At 36.6% G+C, this 16579-nt stretch overlaps 1 long non-coding RNA gene across 1 annotated transcript; it reads right to left on the reverse strand.

The window, feature by feature from the left end:
• Positions 1-11806: 11806 nt before the first annotated feature.
• Positions 11807-12826, reverse strand: LOC137031479 (uncharacterized). The gene is made up of 3 exons (XR_010896561.1): positions 12726-12826; positions 12204-12271; positions 11807-11870 (listed from the first exon to the last, which is right to left on the reverse strand). It is a non-coding gene; the product is annotated as an uncharacterized lncRNA (long non-coding RNA).
• Positions 12827-16579: the final 3753 nt, after the last annotated feature.

Here is a 16579-nt window from a genome sequence, read left to right on the forward strand (position 1 = left end):
TTAAATTTAGACCACAATTCACACACCAAGAAACAAAATCGTCCACCACAGGTGCATGAGATGTCTCCTCATTTGCTAGTAGGCTCACAATGACAGTGTCATCTGCAAACTACAATATATACCTATTGTCAAATGTATTACTGCAATCATTACCCAGATAGAAACATTGTGTCAGCACAGATCCGGCCCAGATCTGGCACATGTGGCATGATCCTCTGGCCCACATGCTGCAATGAATTACGGTCCTTGTGTTGGCCGCTTCTGTTTGCCAGATCTGAGCCATAAGCAGGCCACAGCAATGCCATATGTCAGCCAAGAGCAAAGAAATAAACCTAAACTGGACCTTATCTGAGCCACAAAATCTTTGTATATTACAGTTTTTTACAGACGCTAGGACACATTTCTCAATACTTAGGTCACTTTTGGAAAACTCTTCACACAGTGAGCACAACAGAAGTCTATGTGGGCTAAACTGAGGATCAATTATCATTGCTTTGGCACAAAATGCATTCAATGACTACATCTCTCAAATTTCATCAATTCTTTTCTCACTCAGACACAACAACTGCCCAAACTCTTTGTACGTACAGGCCAATTTGCACATGCTTACATACTGTTTTCAAAACTGTTAAACTTATGTTCAAAACAATAAAATAATACAAAACTGAATAAGACAGCAATTTGCTACATTTCTACAGTAATATTGTAATGAAATATGCTGAATCTAAAAAATCAAATACTATCAAAGCAATTAGATGAAACTGAACACCTACACAAGCATTCGTTTTTCAATTTCATTATCATCCATTCAAAGAGGAAAACTTCAGAATCATTTTGTACTGTTATGTAAACAAGGTTCATGTAACAAACTGTAGTGTTATTCTTGTTTTGTTAAGAAATTTTACAAAAGAAAACATTGTACAATGATACCTGATGTTAGTGTTTTTAGGTCAGTATTTTATGACTGACAAGGTGTGTTTGCTGGTGAAAACCTTTGCTAGTGTTCTGGAAGAATGAGTTGATTTGAGACATAAATGAAGTGTTTTGGTAGATTTAGTGCATTTTGAATGTGAAATTAACTGCTGTGCCAAGATGAAAGTTGGTTTGGAGAACTGTGTGAAGAGTTTTGAAAAAGTGGCCTAAGTATTGAGAAATGTGTCCTAACGATTGTAAAAAACTGTAAGTATAGAGTGATCTCAGCCGTAATAAGCTGTTAACAAGCAGAATCATTGAAATAAAGAAGAGAACAGAAAAAGAGACAAGCAGAAACACAAGAACATCTAAACCTCTGTTAATTCTCAGTAAGAGCTTCTGTAGACGTGTGACAGAAATAAAGTCAGTCTGGTTAGTAATAAGTGAAGCTGGTAATGCTGTTTGTGGAGTTGTTGAATCAGATCTTCAGAGATTTCACGAGTTCACACTTACAAATAATCAGATAGAAAATAGTATGCGTAGTAGTATGCGTATTTGGCGTGCTGTCCGAGGAGAGGGCTCCGAGCTCGGTATTTTGGCCCGAACCCAGATTACTCCCCCCATTCTGGTTAGTATTCTGGAAAGTAACCAGTGCAGGTGTGAGGAGACGGGGTGGTGGAGGGATGCTGTCAAACTGTCGAGGAATATGGGTGAGTCGACCGTGTCTAATATATATGCTTTCACTCATGCTGATTGGGTAGATATGTTGATTACTGATTGCTGACAGCTGGCCGAGATGACGTGATGATTAGTCAGATTATTTGAACGTTGCTCCTCCCGAATTTTGTTAATAAAACATCATTTCACGAGTTCACACTTACAAATAATCAGATAGAAAATAGTATGCGTAGTAGTATGCGTATTTGGCGTGCTGTCTGAGGAGAGGGCTCCGAGCTCGGTATTTTGACCCGAACCCAGATTACTCCCCCCAAAAATTGCAAACCAATGCAGGACAGCAGCCGGAACATTACTGATGACCCCCAAAATTGCCTTGCTTAGGCTGAATGTGCTGCTAGGAGGGTTAGTAAAGGACCGGTAGAGTTATCGTCATATGGATGAAGACATTGGACAGCGTTGAGCTCCTGCGGGAGCCGAGGCGACATCACTGCTGTGGCAGTGGAGGAAATAGCCAGAAGAACTGAGCTCCTGCGGGAGCTGAGATGATGACACTGCTGCGGCAGTGGAGAAATTGGCTTGAAGAACTGAGCTCCTGTGGGAGCCGAGGCGACATCACTGCTGCGGCAGTGGAGGAATTAGCCAGAACTGAGCTCCTGCGGGAGCCGAGGCGACATCACTGCTGCGGCAGTGGAGAAATAGCCAGAAGACCTGAGCTCCTGCGGGAGCCGAGGCGACAACACTGCTGCGGCAGTGGAGGAATTGGCTTGAAGAACTGAGCTCCTGCGGGAGCCGAGGCGACATCACTGCTGCGGCAGTGGAGAGAAAAGCCAGAATAACTGAGCTCCTGTGGGAGCCGAGGCGACATCACTGCTGCGGCAGTGGAGGAAATAGCCAGAAGAACTGAGCTCCTGCGGGAGCCGAGGCGACATCACTGCTGCGGCAGTGGAGAAATTGGCCTGAAGAACTGAGCTCCTGCGGGAGCCGAGGTGACGACACTGCTGCGGCAGTGGAGAGAACAGCCAGAGGAACGGAGCTCCTGCGGGAGCCGAGGCGACATCACTGCTGCGGCAGTGGAGAGAACAGCCAGAGGAACGGAGCTCCTGCGGGAGCCGAGGCGACATCACTGCTGCGGCAGTGGAGAGAACAGCCAGAGGAACTGAGCTCCTGCGGGAGCCGAGGCGACATCACTGCTGTTGCAGTGGAGAGAAAAGCCAGAATAACTGAGCTCCTGCGGGAGCCGAGGCGACATCACTGCTGCTGCAGTGGAGAGAAAAGCCAGAATAACTGAGCTCCTGCAGGGGGCCAAGGTGACATCACTGCTGCGGCAATGATAGAAAATTTTCGTTATATTGGAATGATGGTATTGGTTGAGTTGGATATGGTGGCTTGCAGGTATGTGTGAGAGAACGAGCTGGAGCTGAAACTAACCGATAGGTGTTCGTTGGGCTTCTTTAATATGGAAGCGATTAGATCGGATGTAGTTCTTAAGCTTCCAGTGACCAAATGTTTGAATCTGATGCTGGGAGTGGCCTTTTTGGGTGGCTGTAGTTGCTGCTCCTATGCAGAATGGATTGTAGGGTTCTAGGGGAGGCAGCTTGAAGAATGAAGTTGAGAGAGGTGTCAAGGAGAGTTTTTTGCGGGTGGTTTATGGAAATATCAGCTCAGAATAAGGTACCGGGGTTGAGAATGGGTCCACCTCTGGTGACAACAGCTTGAATTTCTAAGAGGATCTGATGTTGTTGGCAACATGGTTTGGTTCCAGGGCTGTAGCATTTGGTGGGATGGGCATCAGTGTAGTAGACAGGGTGAACTGCGTTTGCTTGTGGGACAGGGCAAGGAGGAAGAAAGGCCGGGACCGAGGCCGTTAGCGGAGGCAGCCTCACGCTCGGTCGGCCCCTGGAGCCAGGGGAGGGATGAGGAGGTTAGAAAAGAGGGAAACTGAGAAAGGGAAATTGCGGCATCTGGGCCTACACCGTTAGCGGAGGCAGCTTCACGCTCGGGTTTGCCCCTAGAGCCTGGGAAGGAACAGGGTGGTTAGAAAAGGAAGGAATGGAAAGTAGGACGTCTAGGCCTGTGCCGTTAGCGGAGGCAGCCTCACGCTCGGGTCGGCCCCTGGAGCCAGGGGAGGGATGAGGAGGTTAGAAAAGAGGGAAACTGAGAAAGGGAAATTGGGGTGTCCGGGCCTGCACCGTTAGCAGAGGCAGCCTCTTGCTCGGGTTGGCCGCTGGAGCCTGGGAAGGAACAGGGTGGTTAGAAAAAGAGGGAAGCTGGGGAAAATAGGACGTCTAGGCCTGCGGCGATAGCGAAGGCAGCCTCACGCTAAGGTCCGTAGCTGACACTGTAGACCAAAGACAAAAGAGAGGTAGGGTGAGAGATGGTGGCATGAAATGGCTGAGACGGCTGAGCTTGCTCCGCTAGTAGAGGCATCCTCACGTTAGGAGGGAAGGCATTCACCAAGAGGGGCAGGCATTGTTGGATGGTGTGCGGCGCCTGTGAAAGCCGCGGTATGTGGCCAAGCGGATGGAGGAGGAAAGTGGGGAATCTGGGGCACGACCCAGGCTTGCTGCTGCTGTGGCCTGACGCTTGTTTCTAGCACATGAATTGAAGATACAAGAGTGAGGATGTAAGATGAAAGACTGGCCTTGTGGAATTACTCGCATCATGAAGTTTAAGTAGCTGAGCGAAGATAGTAATTCCTGTTTAGAACAGTTTGGACTGTTTAGGAAGGTGGAAGCGAACATAGATGTCCTATTGATTCCTTATGCCTGGAAATTAACTGTATTCGAGTTAAATCCCAGAAATTCAATGGACGTGGCTGGACCCATCGTTTATCCGCGGCGATTGGAAACCTGAGCTCAGCGAAAGAGATAGATTATTAAACTTTTTTACATATTATTTTCTCAGAAGCAGCCTGAAATCCTTTAAACCTGCATATATTCACCTCTGACACAATGGTTTGATACTGTAAATGACAGTACTGTTTATACTATCATTGCTGTTTGATGATCATTCAACATCAAACGAAGTACAGTATGATTTGGATGATCCTTGTTCTTTAACTGTACTGGTTTGAGTCACAAGCGCCTTCATTTAGTGAAGCTCAAAAGAGACTCATTTGTAAAAGACAGAGCTTTGCATAATAAAAATGTGCACCTTGAATTTATTTAATTGTTTTCAACAATCACTAACATTTAACCATGGACATGCTGCTTGTTTAATATTGTTTATTTATATTTATTATATTTTCCATCCAGACCTGGAAATTACTCAATTCCATACTTTCCAAACTGTAATGTAATTAGTTTATTCATTGGTTATCTGTCTATGGTTTGTTAAGTTACTTACAGATTTCTGCTCGTTATAAAACAGATACAGACGAAAAGGGAACGGTAAGATTTATTTAAAAGCATCAAAATAACGATTTGAAAAGAATTTGTCCTACCAGTCTCTGCGTCTCCAATAGTGAAGCTGTGGTTATACTTCAAAACAGAAATACATATTATGACTAAGTTTCTAAGCGATTTGTTGATGAATCGCAGGACAGCGATGACAATATGTTCTGAGTTTCAATGAATCTATACGACCGTGCGTGCAATCTTAACGTCATAGGCTACGAGCATATACAGCTGATTGAGTGTTTAAACCACAAGCGGCACGTTAATTAGAACGGCAAACTTTACAGAAACAGTTTAAAACGTGAATTCCCCCGATCAGCTTTGATACAGATGTCATAATGTGGAAATTAATTCAGGGACGGAAAACGAGAAGGATTTTAACTGTGCTTTTACGGGGTTGAGCCGATGGGGAGGAAAGTCCGAGCTGGCTGGGATTGAATCTGCGCTGCGGCGCGGCTCTGGCTTGCTGAAGGCCTGCTGCGGCGGCCTGATGCTGGAACAAGGCCCGTTCCTTCACGGAAAGACGGTATTTCCCGAGACTCGATCTTGGTGCTCGACTGCCTTGTTGTCCATTTCTTTATAGCAGGAATGATAGAATGGGCAGGAATAGGAAATACACGGAAGGAGATCGCGGATGTTTCGACCGCAGTGACGAGAGTCGGCCTCGGCGTCTTGGCATGCGGGGACCCGTTTGTTTGGGCTGACGCCCCCCCGAGATGAATCGGCGGCGGTGTAATTGCTCCTAGTAAGGCCAGAGGATTGTGGCAAAGATTCCTAGAGGACGAAAGACTTCATCGGACACAAAGAGATTAATTTCGGACATGGTGGGAACTTAGGGCGGGTCAGATGCTGTCAAACTGTCGAGGAATATGGGTGAGTCGACCGTGTCTAATATATATGCTTTCACTCATGCTGATTGGGTAGATATGTTGATTACTGATTGCTGACAGCTGGCCGAGATGACGTGATGATTAGTCAGATTATTTGAACGTTGCTCCTCCCGAATTTTGTTAATAAAACATCATTTAATGTCTTTTATCTTCAGTTCATCTAAGGCTGTGGCTGAAGAAAGTTGTAGTTTGTGTTCTTATTTCTCTTTCTTTCAGTGTTTGTTCACAGCAGGTGTTTGAATGATTGAAAGAATGTTTCAGGAACATCACACTAACCTTTAAATAACATTCTACTAACATTAAGGAAACTGGACATTTTCATGTTCTTGGAATGTTACAAATCAACGTTCCTACAATGTTGAATTTTAGATCAAAATTAAGTTGAAAGAATGTTTGAGGAACATTATACCTTATAAAAACGTTCCTGGAACGTCAAGAAAACTGGACGTTTTTAATGTTCCCAGAACCAACACTGAATATTTAGAGAACGTTCTTATAACACAATTCTGTTAGCTGGGTAGCACTCCCGTGGCGTCTGTCGTTGCTATGCATCCATGAACTGCGCTCTCCATGAGGAGTAGGAAGTTTCAGCAAAGGATAACTTGATTTCTAGCCCTTGCAAAAGTAGATATATTTATGGAGATGAGATATAAAAACCAGCTATGATCTATGTTGACCGGGAGGGGACATGTTCGGTTCACTTAGTTTTGTAGTGGTCACGACATATAAACTCGTGGGAACGTGATAATGTCGTGGCCACGAGATAATTCTTGGGAATGTGATAATAAGTCGACCGGATGTGATAATAAGTCATGGTCACGACATCCGTATGTTATGGCCACGCGATGTAAAGTCATGGCCTCGAGATCATATGGTGAGAGAACAATATATTTTTCTCGTGGCCACGACTTCATTATGTTGAGAGAACATCTATTTCTCATGGCCACGAGTTACATGTGTAAACAACGCACGCTACCATAGCAACCTGGAACTATCAGAAATGGATAAGATTATAATAATATTTATTTTTAATTAAGAATTGTGTAAGATTGTGTTGTGTGCGATGCCTACAGCAGCATTCGAATGAAGTTTATCAATAAATATTAGAATATGCTGTGTAGCCTATATTTTTATCACATCCAACAGTCTTTTAAATCCATTCACTGATTGTAAATTTTTTTATTCATATTTTATATTATTTATTATTATTAGGCTATCTGTTACATTACACAGGAGGTCGGAGACACAGGTAAAGTTTACGATGTTTATTGAGACAACCAGAGCAGTGAACAGGTGAGTATTTCAGATGAAGTTTCCAGACAGAGTAAATATCAAGACGGTAATACTTGACTTGATCTTCACACCAGGTTCGATGAAGGCAGAGAGACGTGGAACAGAGGAGGTTACCAGACAGAGGATATATCAAGACAGGATTACTGAACTTGATCTTCACACCAGATTCAACGATATCACCCACATTCCCCCACAAATTGCACTTTTGAATGTGATCATTAACTTTTCATGACAAATCATAATAAATCAAATTCAAATTAATGTACATGCCTTATTTTAAAAATACATTTTAAGATCATATTTTACATGTAACTAGCCGAGGAACATTAAACACACATAACTTCATTTCTTTTCTTTAAGCTTTCACAAGAATAATGAAAAACATTCAGTGTAAATGAATCTAGTGGCACAGGTTCTTCTGTTTAATTATCAGTGCTTATATTTCCATTCACTTTCACTTACATTTCGTGGCTACTTCTGACTTTCTGGTTGGAAGCCTATTTAATGATTTTTGTCAGATTAATATTTGATCTAAAAATGCATTTATTCAAATAAAATGAGAAATAACTTCTAAAGGTATGTTTGAAAAAAAGAAAGAAAGAAAGAAAGAAAGAAAAAGGGAAGGAAGAAAGAAATACAGAGAAAGAAAGAAAGAAAGAAAGAGAAAAAAGTGTCACAAATATTATTTTGTTTAATTGACCCTTTGCAAAGACCCGCCCCCTTTAGTTACTGTTACTTTGTCCGACAAGCCGTGGCGCTGTCACACCACACAGTGAAAAATACATTGCGGTGCAAACAGGACACTGACAACACATTGACAGACAAGACAGAGCAGGTTACTTATGATATTAAACAAAGTCCTAGCTTTCAAATTGTGTAATTTTTAAAGAAATTCAAACAATAAAAACCGTTTTGTGGCTCTTTAATGTGTCGTGAGAGATCGCTGTAGTGCCTCAGCTCAAGCGGCTCATGAACGATCATCCCTTCCTACTAGTTCATTTATAGCATCAAATAAACATGAATGAACATCAGAAGGAATGCTGTTTCAAACGCGGAAAGATGTCAATACACACCATTTTTCAAGTTTAACTCCACCGAGGTTAATCTGCTAATCTTCTTTGTCGGACAAAATACAGATTCGGTGTTATGATTGGTTAGATCGCTTGTCAATCAAACTCCCGGTGAAGGGTCAATTGTCTTTAATTCAGTTAGTAAATTATTCCATAACCATATACCTTTAACTGAATTATTATTAATTTTTTTTTTATATTTTGCTGCTTGGCTTTTGTGACATATGTGGACCTATGCCCTGTTGTTGTTGTTTTTGTTGTTGTTGTTAAGTAAAACGTTTTGTATAAGTCACAGAGAGGAAATATATGTCAGTACACTCTCAGAAAAAAAAGTACAAAATTGTACCTTTAGGGGTACAATGGTACAAAGGTACAAATTTGTACCCTTGTGTTTTGTACCTTAAGAGAACAGTTTTGTACCTTTGGTGACAATTTTGTACTCTCTCAGAAAATAAAGTACATAATTGTACCTTTAGGGGTACAATGGCTTGTCACTGGGGCTGTACCCTCAAAGGTACACATTTGTACCCTTCACTCTCAGAAAAAAAAGTACAAAATTGTACCTTTAGGGGTACAATGGTACAAAGGTACAAATTTGTACCCTTGTGATTTGTACCTTAAGAGACCAGTTTTGTACCTTTGGTGACAATTTTGTACCTTTATTTAACAGTACAAAAATTGACCCTTCAAAAAGGGTACAAAATTGCCTTTGACAGCGTACAATCGTTGACTATAATGAGATATATATATTTTACCCTTGTGAAAAAAAAGTGCACTTTAGTATACTTATTGCAGAAATAATATACTTTAAAAGAACACACTTAAGTGTGAATTAAATGTAATGTTTTCATCGCTTAAGTGCATTATATCTGTACTTAATTTCAAATATATCACATATTAAGTTCATATTAAATGCAATAAGTTGAACTTAAGAGTGATTTTTTTGAACAACTTAAGTGGTACTTTAATACAACTTTATGACAACCTTCGTAATTGCTTCTAGTACCTTTAAAATATAGTTGAAGTGCACTGCCCAATGCACTAACAAGCAATTAATGTGAACTAAAATATATTTTAATATCAGATATCAATACACTTAAGTGTGAATTAAATGTAAAGTTTCATCCGCTTAAGTGCAATCTATTTGTAATCAATTTCAAATATATCACAGATTAAGTTCATATTAAATGCAATAAGTTGAACTTTTGAGTGATTTTTTTGAACAACTTAAGTGGTACTTTAATACAACTTTATGACAACCTTCGTAATTGCTTCTAGTACCTTTAAAATATAGTTGAAGTGCACTGCCCAATGTACTAACAAGCAATTAATGTGAACTAAAATATATTTTAATATCAGATATCAATACACTTAAGTGTGAATTAAATGTAATGTTTTCAGCCGCTTAAGTGCATTCTATTTGTAATTAATTTCAAATATATCACAGATTAAGTTCATATTAAATGCAATAAGTTGAATTTCTGAGTGATTTTTTTAAAGCACTTAAGTAGGACTTTAATACAATTTTTTAGGTACTTCAAAATATGGTAAAAGTATACTTCCGAATGTACTGACAAGCAATTAATGCGAACTTAAATATACTTTAATGTAATTTACATGTACACTATTATATAATTTAATACATTTGTAATTACATTTTTTGTACATATAATAATGAAGTTACAATTTAGTATATTTCAAAATATTACAATCAACACAAATGCAAATTGAAACCCTCTACATTTACTGACAAAATAATCTCTAAAACAAATACACAAAAACCTTTTTGTTGATGCACAAGAAAAACCCAAGAAACACTATACACAATCACAAACAATTACAACACTTTAACTCTCATTTAGAAAGAGTCTGGAGGACAGTGAGGCTTATATGCACTATCATTTTCTCCATCACATACAAAGGTACCTAAACCTACCCATCACAATCTTTCTGCATTTTTACATTTTCAGATAAAATCATTCTGTATAAGATGATAAATAAGATAACACCCATGAATTAATACAAACAAAATGTAAAGAAAAGATTCAAAACTTTGGGTAACACTGTACAATAATTTTCTATTAGTTAACTACTTTAGTTAACATGAACTATGAATGAAAAATACTTTAAGCATTTATAAATCCTAGTTAATATTACGTATGCATTATTAAAATCAAAAGTTGCATATGTTAATAGATAATGCACTGTAAACTAACATGAACAATAACTATACATTTTATTAACTTGAGGAAAAAAAAATTTTATTGCCTAATGTTAACAAATATTGATAAATACTGTAAAAAAAAGTCAATGCACATAGTTAGATAATGTTATCTAATATATTAATTGATGTTAACAAGCGAGACCTTTTGTAAAGTGTTACCTTTTGTAAACCTTGTTACTTATAAGCTCTGCAACCCTTACTAGCACAAACATTAAACAGGACAAAAAGGTTTCTTCTAAAATCTTACTCCAGCATTACAGTGAATGTAATTTTGAAAAGAAAAAACAAAACAAACAAAAAAAAAAACAATGAATTCCAAAGGCACAAAAACAAGAAAACCAAAATTGTCTGTCACCACCTTTTTTTAAGTTGTATGAAAAAGTGCTGTTTATGTCAATGTCCCAGAAGCTCTTCATCGGCAGAAAACCTTAAATGTCCATGAAGCTTGCGAACCACCTCTGCACAGTATGCATAAATGAACATGTTCCAAAGAGGCAAGAAAGTAAAAAAATAAATACCTGGAGGAAAAAAAAACAAAAAAGAAGTAATAGTCAGTCCATTATTATAATTGGTTCAATCGAATGAAATCAATAGATATAGATATATATATACAGAACTCCAAAGTTTATATCCACCTTTGTAGGTTTGAAAATAATAAAAACCCATTTGGTATTCCCTAAAGGCAAAGAGTTGCTGATAGTGATTGAAGCCTGTGGCCAAGATGTTTACTGTGTACTGATAATTTCCTCCACTTTAATACCAGTTACAGTGTGAAATAAATATGAATGAACATCTGAAGGTATGTTACAAGATACAGTACAACTGATCCATAACATGTCACATTTAATCGCTCAATCAGTGTTTCAGCGCGTGGAAAGACGTCAATGAAACAGCTTGTAAACAATGTCATGTAACATCACATTTACTTCAGAAAAATCATATTCAGCATAAACTCATTAGTCAGCTATAGAGAGGAGCATTCTGCTAATTATATGCACCACGTTACATATTCATTATAATTTTATTTTAAATATTTTTTTTATAATTAATTTATGTATTTAATGTTTGAATACATAATTTATGACAGCTACAATTTAAATGTTTATTTTTCAAAAAACAATTTAGAGTAGAAATATGATTATGTAATTCTAAAGTTTACATAATCATAACTTTATTATAAAACAAACAAATCATACAAATTAGCATTGTATTTGTTTCTTTATTTAGTACCCTGATGAAGCAGTTTATTCTGCAAGGTGTAAGTAAACTTTTGACCGCAACTGCATCACCCAAGATGAATTACCTCAGTCATCAGGACAACACTGTTGTAGAATCCTGGGAGAAGCTCCTTCACATTTCCCACAAACACCAGGATTCCAGTGACCACACCATCTTCACTGACACTGGCCTTTCAAAATAGAGAACATTTTTATAAACATTTTTATACTTTACAAGGAATTAAACATAACTTTATCAATTACACAAATATAGATAAATAACCCAAGGCCCAAGCAAATTGAGGGGTTTTGCTTTGAAAATAATTATATAATAATATCATTATATATAAATATAAATATATAATGATTAGATGGGGATTTGTAAGTGCACAGGTGAGAATTTATTACTTGCAAACAGAAAAGATTCAAAGCATTTAAAAGCTATAAGGACAGTTGATGGCAGTGTTTTAGCTTGTAGTGTGTGATCAGGGTGGCTGAATTAATGGAAAAACATGGAACATCACCTCATCAATACAGGTCTTTGATTCCACACAGCTTGCACTGTATCTCCAATAACAAATCTGTACTGATCCTACAAAATGAATATATAAAACAACAGATAAGCACAAAAATATTACATATTACAAACACAAACAGTAATTGAACAACTAACTTTTCAAATGCAAAAAGAAAAATAGATTATAAGCATTACTGGTGGTTATAATAGCGATTAAATGTATATAATTGTCTTTAAATGTTACAAGATCAGATCTTTGAATTTAGTTCTGCAAATTTAACTTAAAGTCATTTAAAATGATTTAAAAAGTCAGAGTTCAGTGTTCTTTGAACACGCCCACACATTCTTTGAACACGCCCACACATTCATATTGTATAAGAAATTATTATAATGCAATCATAAATAAATTACAGGAAACATGATTAATTCACCTCCATATTGCGATTAAACTAAATAAGTTACACTCATAAGAACTGCTATGTTCCGGTGAAAAAATAAAAATAAAGAGAGCATATATCAAGATACTTACTTGCTTCTTTATTTGTAATACATAACGTCTCATCTGTAGTCATCCAAACGTGCGCTCCTTTGTTTTCTTCTTTGATCAGCAAAGTTGCCTCGCGCATCGCGATCACAGAAAGATGGCTGAAGGTGCATTTTTCAAACTCTGGTGAAGTAATGCGCCGTCATGACGTAGTATTGTGGCGCATGCGCATGATTAAATTTGTTCAAGTTGGAAGTTTTTCTAATTCATTGTTGTAGTTAGACTGTAAGTTTACAGAACTTGACTCATTCACCTAACTGAAATTCAATTATTTTATAGTTTAGTCTGATAAAAATTAAATGTATTTTAACTGAATATGAATTCAAATTATTTTTTTTAGATCTGTTAAACTTTTGCTTGCAATTAAATAGGTTTAATCAACTTAGAACAACAATGATATTATAAGTATTATACAGATATGTAAAGTACAGCACTGTTGCATTAAGTATCACAAATACAACACTCCGTAAAAAAAAAAAAAAAACATTTTATGTCAAATATTATGTAGAAAACTGACACTAGTCGAGTTTAGAGCAGGAGCTGGTGATAAAAATTTCAACAATAAGTTGTACAGGATTATACACTGTATAAGCAAGTGTTTTGAAATTCAGAAAAATAAATTTCAAGTGTATGAATGCACACAGTATTTATTAAAGACTAAACACATTTAAAATACATTAACAAATGTCATCTTGGACAACACACTTAAGTTGAAATTAAAATAAATTATTTTTCATGTGCTTTAATATATAAGTCAATACATCAGAATAAGTTTACTTATTTAAAACACTATAAAGTCATAATTAGGTAAAAATTAAGTGCATTTTTAAAAAGTGCTCTTAAGCATGTTTAGAAATATTGTCATGAAAGTGTACTTTCTTCAAGTACAACTTAATAAGTCATTATTACAAAGTGCATTTTTAAAAACTGCACTTAAGCATGTTAATAAATATTGCTATTAAAGTGTACTTTTTTTAAGTACAACTTAATAAGTCATTATTACAAAGTGCATTTTTAAAAAGTGCACTCAAGTGTGTTAATAAACATTGTCATTAAAGTTTACTTTCTGTAAGTACAATTAATAAGTCATTATTACAAAGTGTATTTTTAAAAAGTGCACTCAAGTGTGTTAGTAAATATTGTCATTTAAGTGTACTTTCTTTAAGTACAGCTTAATTTGACATTATTACAAAGGGCATTTTTAAAAAGTGCACTCGAGCATATTAATAAATATTGTCATTAAAGTGTACTTTCTTTAAGTAAAACTTAATTTGACATTATTACAAAGTGCATTTTTAAAAAGTGCACTTAAGCATGATAATAAATATTGTCATTAAAGTGTACTTTATTTAAGTACAACTTAATTAGACATTATTACAAAGTGAATTTTTAAAAAGTGCACTCAAGCGTGTTAGTAAATATTGTCATTTAAGTGTACTTTCTTTAAGTACAACTTAACCCTCTGGAGTCTGAGGCTGATTTGGGGCTTGGAGAAGTTTTGACATGCCCTGACATTTGTGTTTTTTTCAGTTGTTCATAAACATATAAATGACAAAAGTGTCATTACACTGTATTCAGCACAAACTAGGCTACAATAATATGTGAGGAACATGTATGTACATGTTTGTGTTTTTGAAGGAATAACATTTATGCGTGGTTATTGAAAAAACAAAAAACTTAAGTCACTGAAATAAGGCCAAAAAAAGTATAGTAAATCTGTGTTCACAAGACTTTTGGGTATTGGAGGTTGTAGACTAGAGTTTTTGCTTCAAAATTATGTACAAATTATGCTGCCTACTTCTTCATATAAAACAATATATTGATTTAGTTTTTGTAAGACACTTTTTGCCAAGAAACACGGTATGCGAGGAGGCGTGAATCACCACTGAAAATGGGCCATTCTCACCTGAGAAGACAAAAGAATTGGATAGTAATGAGCTGAAATGACTTGCATATTAATGAGGCATTTCAGTCAGGTAGGCTGTGAAAAAAACCTTCTGTGATGTCTCAAGCTCATTATGATATATGAAACATACAGAAAAATATTATTACAATATAAAGTAATGGTTTTATATTATACTTTAAAATATAATGTATTTCTGTGATGCAAAGAGTCTGAATATAGGCTTTTAGTTTAAAAGCATGCACATTTGGAGAAATATTGGATTCTCATGTGCTTATGTCAATTTTCTATACAGAGGAGTTATATTTATTTAATATTTATTTAATATTCACTGTCATTACTATGAGCGCTGGTGTTTTCAATTCATCCTTGAAGTCGGAGGGCGCTCTGTGCATTTTAGTCCACAAATTCATCTAAAAGAAGAAGAGGCTATTCCATGAATGGAGTTTCCAATTCATACTGCAGCCGGAGGGCGGTAAAGAAACAAAAACTCATCTAAAATTCATCTATAGAAGAAAAGAAAACAGGAACTAACTGCATGTCTTCTAGAGATCGCTAACCATGACTTTTACATCCAGATAAACACTTTTCAAGACAATAAATACACGATTGAGATAATAAATGCATGTATTGACTCTGAATTTGCGTCTGAATAGCGCTGGCTCCGTGGGCGTGGCCGCATTAGCGGATAATGAGCTGAAACACGGATTTCTGACATGGCTCTCTTTTCATACAGATTACATAAACACAGAAGGTTTGTTTTCGATTTGACTTACATGATTTAAAACCTGACATCTTAACGTTTTTTTAGACATAAGTTTAATTTTTCTGTGATTAGTATTCACTAAGTTACAGTTCATTTTCTGAGAATTATCAGATTGGACTTCGTTCAGAGGGAGAGGAGAGATCACGCATCATGTTAGTTTTCTTTATTTTACAAAAAGCACAACATTTTGTTTTTACTTTGAGTGTATATAAATAAAAGAAGATATTCTATAGTTTCAATTGATATATTACTTATGTCTCTATGACAAAAAATGACGGAGTATTTTAAGTCTGTTTTGTTGCAATGTGAAAAAAAACCTGCAAAACGCGCCGGCGCGTTTTCAGACCTCAGAGTGCATTGTAAACCTAAATTGATCAACTTTGGCTCACAGCACTTTTGGGAAACACAGCTCAGATCATAGTTTCTCTGGCCATAACAAATGTGCTCTACAAACACAAAATTGAAGCAGCCAGAGATAAAATGTTAATAAATGTAAATGTTAATAAATTAATGTTAATGTTAATAAATTGAGTCAAGAGCCCAACTAAAGGAAATGCTTTTCACCATCATGGTGACTTCAAACTAAACTTTCATTAAAACATTAACATCTAAACATCTGTTAATGATCAATATTAACTTTTGTTGATGTATGACAGAAATCAAATCAAACTGGTTAATAATAAGTGTAATAATGTTTAATGGCTGGAAGTCAGTTGTAGTTGTTGTGTCTCTCTCTTTTTCTCTTGTTGTTTCTTCAATGATTCTGCTTATTAACATCAGGTGTCTCCACTAATTGTCAATCATCACTCAATCATCAATCAATTATCTCATTAACTTTAACACTGCTTCAGTGTTACTTTTTAACACCCGGCAAGATGGACTCATATGGAATGTTTAAAAATGCGTTTAAAATGAAATGTTGTAAAATGTGAAAATGAAAAGGATTTAATAAATTCTGATTTTAATTCAGTGTGTGTGTGTAAAATATATATATCTCATTATAGTCAACGATTGAACGCTGTCAAAAAGCCAATTTTGTACTCTTTTGAAGGGTCAATTTTTGTACTGTTAAATAAAGGTACAAAATTGTCACCAAAGGTACAAAACTGATCCCTTAAGGTACAAATCACAAGAGTACAAATGTGTACCTTTGAGGGTACAGCCCCAGTG

The sequence above is a fragment of the Chanodichthys erythropterus genome, chromosome 12 (genome assembly GCF_024489055.1).
Source record: "Chanodichthys erythropterus isolate Z2021 chromosome 12, ASM2448905v1, whole genome shotgun sequence".
In the NCBI taxonomy this organism is placed as follows: Eukaryota; Metazoa; Chordata; class Actinopteri; order Cypriniformes; family Xenocyprididae; genus Chanodichthys; species Chanodichthys erythropterus.